The sequence below is a fragment of the Vulpes vulpes genome, chromosome 3 (genome assembly GCF_048418805.1).
Source record: "Vulpes vulpes isolate BD-2025 chromosome 3, VulVul3, whole genome shotgun sequence".
In the NCBI taxonomy this organism is placed as follows: Eukaryota; Metazoa; Chordata; class Mammalia; order Carnivora; family Canidae; genus Vulpes; species Vulpes vulpes.
Genome location: NC_132782.1, coordinates 46,910,670 through 46,916,628, shown reverse-complemented (window position 1 = coordinate 46,916,628; position 5,959 = coordinate 46,910,670). Strand labels below are relative to the sequence as shown.

Here is a 5,959-nt window from a genome sequence, read left to right as displayed (position 1 = left end):
TTATTAGCTGGTCTCTGAAGTTGGGCCTTTCCAGGTTGGTTCCCACCCCTCCTGCCCCATAAAAATCTGTATTTTGTTCATAATTTTCTTCCAAAGGAAGTAACTATGTCAAAGAATATATAAGAATCCCAGGACGTATTACAAAATCCTTTCTAGATAGATAACTACCATGTGGTACAGTTTATGAGAGTGTCTCTTTTATATTCTGCTATTCTGATGTTTGACATGTTCTCTCTCTTCACTGAATGTTTTCTAGCTTAACTCAGGTGAGGCCCAGTCCACAGTGATCTGTTTGTTGAACTTCTGTAGCAGTTACTACCCATCCTCCTTTGTTAGTTTTTACATGCTTCCTGAGTTGTTATTACCATTTTATATATATTTGTCTTTCTCTCTAACTAGACTATACATTTCTTTAGGGCATTGCAGATACAGCACAATGCATAGGTCCTCAAATATGTAGTTAGTAATACTATCTGGTTTATGTGAATAGTTTGAAATAAAGGGCAGAAATTTTTGTTGGGTATAGTTTGGCTTTAACCAATTCCTTTACAAGTCTATTCATAAAATAAGAAACCAAGCAGATCTTAATGGCATTGGAGAGATGGTGAATGGGATTTGTAGGGAGAGTTGTTCATGATGTTCAAGCTCTCATTTTATTTATAGAAATAGAACCTGCATTTAATTCTAAACTTTGGTAAATTTTATGCGAGGGGTGCTAATTAACCACAGAGGTTTGATGTAGTGTTAACATAAGACTGTTCAGTTTAACACAGTAAGTTGTTTTCTTCCTCCAAGGTACTTTATTGTATATAATAGCACAAGTGGTGTTTACAGATAATCACATGGACAGAGGACCTGTACAGAGAAGGTAGTCTCTTCAATCAGAAGGGAATTTTTTGAGTGGTATCCAAGAAGTACAAAATACGTGTTTTTCTGTGTTTTCCTTTATACATTTGGATCAGAATAATGTTGAAGGGCTGACAACTTGAGAAAGGCTGAGATAAAATCAGTGTTCATCTGCATTCAGGAGTGACAGTGTAAACAAGTGGTTATGCAAGTCTCCATGGACTGTTACCAGATAGATTTCTGCAGTGGTAATAACTCGAATGATCTGGAATGTAGAATTCTGTCTTCAAAGAGGATCTTAAAAAATTTGTATTTTGATTGTAGAGTTCCATTGTGGTATTTGTCTTTTCTCTTGTGAGAATAGAGAGATTCTGATCCTAGGTAAATTTGTAAGTTAGCAAACAGTTTGTTTGGGGTTGGCCCCCCAATCTCTTACTCTTTGCCTTCCCTAGTCTTGTTTGCCCTTTCTTTCTTATCATAAGAAATACTTTGATACTAAGGGACAAATAAATAGGTATGGAGTAAAGTGTCACCCCTGACAGTATTTCCATTTTTGTCAGAGACCAAAGGCTTAAGCAAAGGCATATTCATATTCAGATGGAGAAAATATTTGGGGAAATAGCAGGTCTCCTGTGTGTGGTATTTGCCCTATCTTCATGCTGGTAGAAGGCATTTCTTTGCCTCTTAACTTTGGATTTGGCTGTGTGACTTGCTTTGACAATGAGATGTTAGCAGATATGGTAAGAGGGTAGGATTAAAATGCTTATTTGCACTTGTGTTCTTGTCTCTCTTTCATCACCGTGAGAAGAATATCCCTGGGTAGTAGTCACTGCCTTCCCCAACTTGGCTCAGAGTGGAACAGTTAGTGTCCTCCTAAACAGCTGAGAAACCCATGAATGTGACAGTAAGTGATTATTGTTAAGCTGTTGAGTTTTGGAGTGGTTTCTTATGCAGCATTATTGGCAATAACTAACTGATAGTCTTTGCATCTTTAAAATTTATTTCATTAAGCAATTGTTAGTGGATAATACTTTTTCTTATTATAGAAATAGGCAACCTCCCTTTTTCCTACTTGCTTAATTCAGGTTAAAGTTCAGGTGACAGTAAATGTACTCCTATAGATTCCCTTAGAGCAGCTTGATGGTCACTCTTACTTTCACTGTTATTCTGAGTGGGCACAAAAATTATTTTTGGTTTCATGCCCATATATTCTTCTTTCTGTATAATAGGTTCTAATGGTTTAAATAATGCTCTGGAAGGTGCCCTAGGGGGTGAGTTAAAATGACCTAGCTCCAGGTTTTCCTGACTCTTGTGTTGGGCTGACCAGCTTCATTTTCATTTAGATATTTGGTTTTCATGTAAGATTTTGTTAGGAAAAGCATTTTTAGAGAATTAGATATTGTTGCTATAAATATACTTGTACATTTGTACCATAGGATATTATTCATCAATATAAAAGAATGAACTCTTGATAACAATCCTGATGGATCTCAGGGGAATTATGCTGAATGGAAAAAAACAATTTCAAAAGGTTACATACTGTATGGTTCTGCTTAGATAACACTCTTGAAACAACAAATTTACAGAGATGAGGAACAGCTTAGTGATGGCCAGAGTTTAGGGATGAGGTGTGTGTGGAGGTTGGGTGTGGCTGTGACAGGATAGCATAAGGGAGCTTCTTGGTGATGAAACAGTTCTTTTAAAAAAAAAAAAATCCTCTTTTAAAGATTTTATTTATTTGAGAGAGAAAGAGCGTGAGCCCTAAGGGGCAAAGGGAGAGAAGGGATCTCAGACTCTGCACTGAGCACAGAGCCTAACCTGGGGCTCCATCTCACGAACCTGAAATCATGACCTGAGCTGAAATCGAGAGTCTGGCACTTAACCAACTGAGCCAACCCAGGTGCCCCGGTGATGAAACATTTCTTGATTGTGGTGATGGTCACGTGAAACTATCCAGGTGATAAAATTGTATACACGTGAATGCGTGCACTTATGTACACACACACACATACACACAAATGCTTGTAACACTTAGACAATCTGAGTAAGTTCTGTGGGTTGTTGTCAGTATCAGTTTCCCGGTTTTGATACTATACTATAATTATGTCATATTATCTTGGTGGGAGGCTGGGTGAGAAATGCACAGGATCTTCCTGTATGTTATTTTTGTTTTTGTTTTTCCTGTGAGTATATAATTATTTCAGAATTCAAAGTTAAGGATCAGGGGTGCCTGGGTGGCTCAGTGGTTGAATGTCTGCCTTTGGCTCAGGGTGTGATCCTGGGATCCTAGGAGCTAATAGAGGAAAAGAAAGAATTCTTTGCTGTTATCAATTGATTTGAAAGAAATGAATGAATATTGACATTTTATTGCATAATTTATTCATCTTTGATAATCAGATATTCCTTAGAGAAAAGTGAAAGTGACTAAAGTGTGTGTTTATTCAGTTATATCTAATACAATTTATTTATTTTTATTTTTTAAGATTTTATTTATTATTAAAGACAGAGAGAGAGAGAGAGGCAGAGACACAGGCAGAGGGAAAAGCAGGCTCCATGCAGGAAGCCTGCCTGACGTGTGACTCGATCCTGGGTCTCCGGGATCACACCCTGGGCTGTAGGTGGCGCTAAACTGCTGAGCCCTCTGGGCTGCCCTACTGCAATTCATTTAGAAGAGTCTCAAAAAAGAGCCCATTTTTTTCTTTTAATGTAATTGCTGATATGAACAAAAGAAAAGAGGATATTAAGTAGGGAAAAGAGAAGAGAGAGTCCTCAATTTATGAGAGATTATTAGGGAGAAGGCAACTAACAGAGAACTAATAATTTTCAGTTTCGGCAACCCAGAACTAATAATTTTCAGTTTCGGCAACCCAGAGGAACTTCTGTGTCAGGAAATTAAAAGCAATTTCCTTCTGATAGGAGTGTTCAGAGCCATGGATGTGCTCATATTCATGGTAGCATTTTCTTTTGCTGTCAGATATTTGGGAATAAACTGAAGCTCACAGGATTTGAGTGGAGTCTTACCAGTTTCAGGAATAAAATCATCTATTAACCCCTGGCTTTGGCCTCTGATCTAGTTAAGTGATGATAAATAACATCACCAATGTCCTATACTTTCCCCCTTGTCTGTGGTTTTAGAATTTCCTGTGCAAGCAAGAATACTAGAAATTTTTTAAAGAGAATTTTGAAGATTGTGGTATGATTTGCCTTCGTATTTCTTTTAATTATTTTTTTAAAGATTTATTTGTGAGAGAGAGAGCGCGTGGGGCTGGGAGGTGGAGGACAGAGGGGAAAGGGGAGGGAGTCCCAAGAAGACTCTTCACTGAGTGTGGAGCCCGACGCAGGGCTTGATCTCTCAATCCTGAGATCATGACCTGAGCCAAAACCAAGAGTCAGATGCTTAACTGACTGAGCCACCCTGGTGCCCCTCTTTTAATTAAAAAACAAAACAAAACAAAACAGTGTTTGATGCAAAACAATCTAATATGGGTTGTAGGGCTGTTACTGTCTTTACTTGATCTGGCACTTGCCACTGACTCAACCGTGGAAAGTTGAGCATTAGATCTGTAGGATGATGTATGGAACCATACTCAGTTTTTTCTCCAAGCATATGAATGGATCTATCAAGAAGGAAGAGGCCAGTGATGTCTTTTATCATATAACTGTTTTCATTACACTTTTTTTCCCCCAAGACATGGTGATACAAAATAAATGTTTACTTAAAAGGCCCACAGGCATTATTTAGTTGTCTTTACCAGTCTCATTTCTTTCTTTCATGTGGAAATGTAGTTTTACTCTACTTTGAAGTGTTTGACAGCAAGTATAGAAACTATATAGTTAAGTACACAGGCTCAGGAGCCAGAAATCCTAGGTTCATTTGCCAGCTGTGGCTCTCAGGCAAGGAGGTACTTTTTCTGACTCACGTTTCTCATTTGTAAAATGGGAATTCAGGTATTTAAAATTGTGGGGTCCTATTATGAGGTTAATAGGAAACCAGTATATTTCAGATGGTTTGTACTGTGCACTGACATAAAGGAGAAGTGCAGAAAGGAACACAGATGGGCCTGGAGTGAAAAAGGAAGATCAGGAGCTGCGGATGTTGCAGACCTCTGACCTGTTGCTGTACTCAGAGGCAGGCCTGGATCTACCGAAGAGGTCACTTTACCAACCAATGGGTGCTGTGTCTGCCCCGGTTTCTTATCTGGAATCATGCCATCCTCAGAGCAGCACAGGTATCTGCCAGCAACTGTTACACATCGGGAGCCCGAGCCTTTCTTTTTCCTCAGCTTCCTTGGTTCCCTTCACTGCCTAACAGGAAACCACCTGGCAAAAGAGCTTAGAAATACAGTTTGATGTCCCCTGCCCCAAGATGTTCAGAATAGCGTATAGAAGGGTAGGTGAAGTGAATTTATAATCAGTAACTGGTTATCTTTAGGAAGGAGAACTGGGAGGCTTGAGCACCACCACAGAGGGATGCATTCGTTTTACTCCTGTCTTCTTTGCTTTGTTTTTAATGCCTTTAAAACCACAGAATTCAATTGGTTGTACTTATTTTGTGGCATGTTGATTTTGGTCCATGGAAATCATTGTGCCCAATTTTTTTCTTCTTTGTCACCCTTAGCATATGTGTCTATCTTCCACACTGCTTTATAGATACTTAGAAATTCTTGAAAGATACCTAATGTTATTCATGGGTTAAATTTAAATAAAGGCTGTTGTGCATTACTTTATTACACTCAGCCCTATGGGGTTTTTTTTCCAACCCCTCAGAGAAGAGAGAATGAGAAATGGTGAGCAAGACAAAAGTCACAGATCTTTGGTAAACTATTTAGAAGTGACATCTCATCACATTTTCCCTATTCAATTCATTATAAAAGAATTGAATTCAATTCAATTTGCCAACATGGAGTTAACACCCAGTGCTCATCTACTCACATGCCCTCCTTAGTGCTCATCACCCAGTTACTCCACCCTCAACCCCCTTCTGCAACCCTTTGTTTCCCAGAGTTAGGAGACTCTCATGGTTTGTCTTCCTCTCTAATTTTTCTCCACCTAGTTTCCCTACTTTCTCTTATGGTCCCTTTCACCATTTCTTATGTTCCACATAGGAGTGGGA

General features: G+C 38.8%; 1 non-coding gene across 1 annotated transcript; it reads left to right on the top strand.

Moving 5' to 3' along the window:
- Positions 1–5,539: 5,539 nt before the first annotated feature.
- LOC140598412 (small nucleolar RNA U85) lies at positions 5,540–5,675 on the top strand. Its single transcript, XR_012000844.1, has one exon. It is a non-coding gene; the product is annotated as a small nucleolar RNA U85 (small nucleolar RNA).
- Positions 5,676–5,959: the final 284 nt, after the last annotated feature.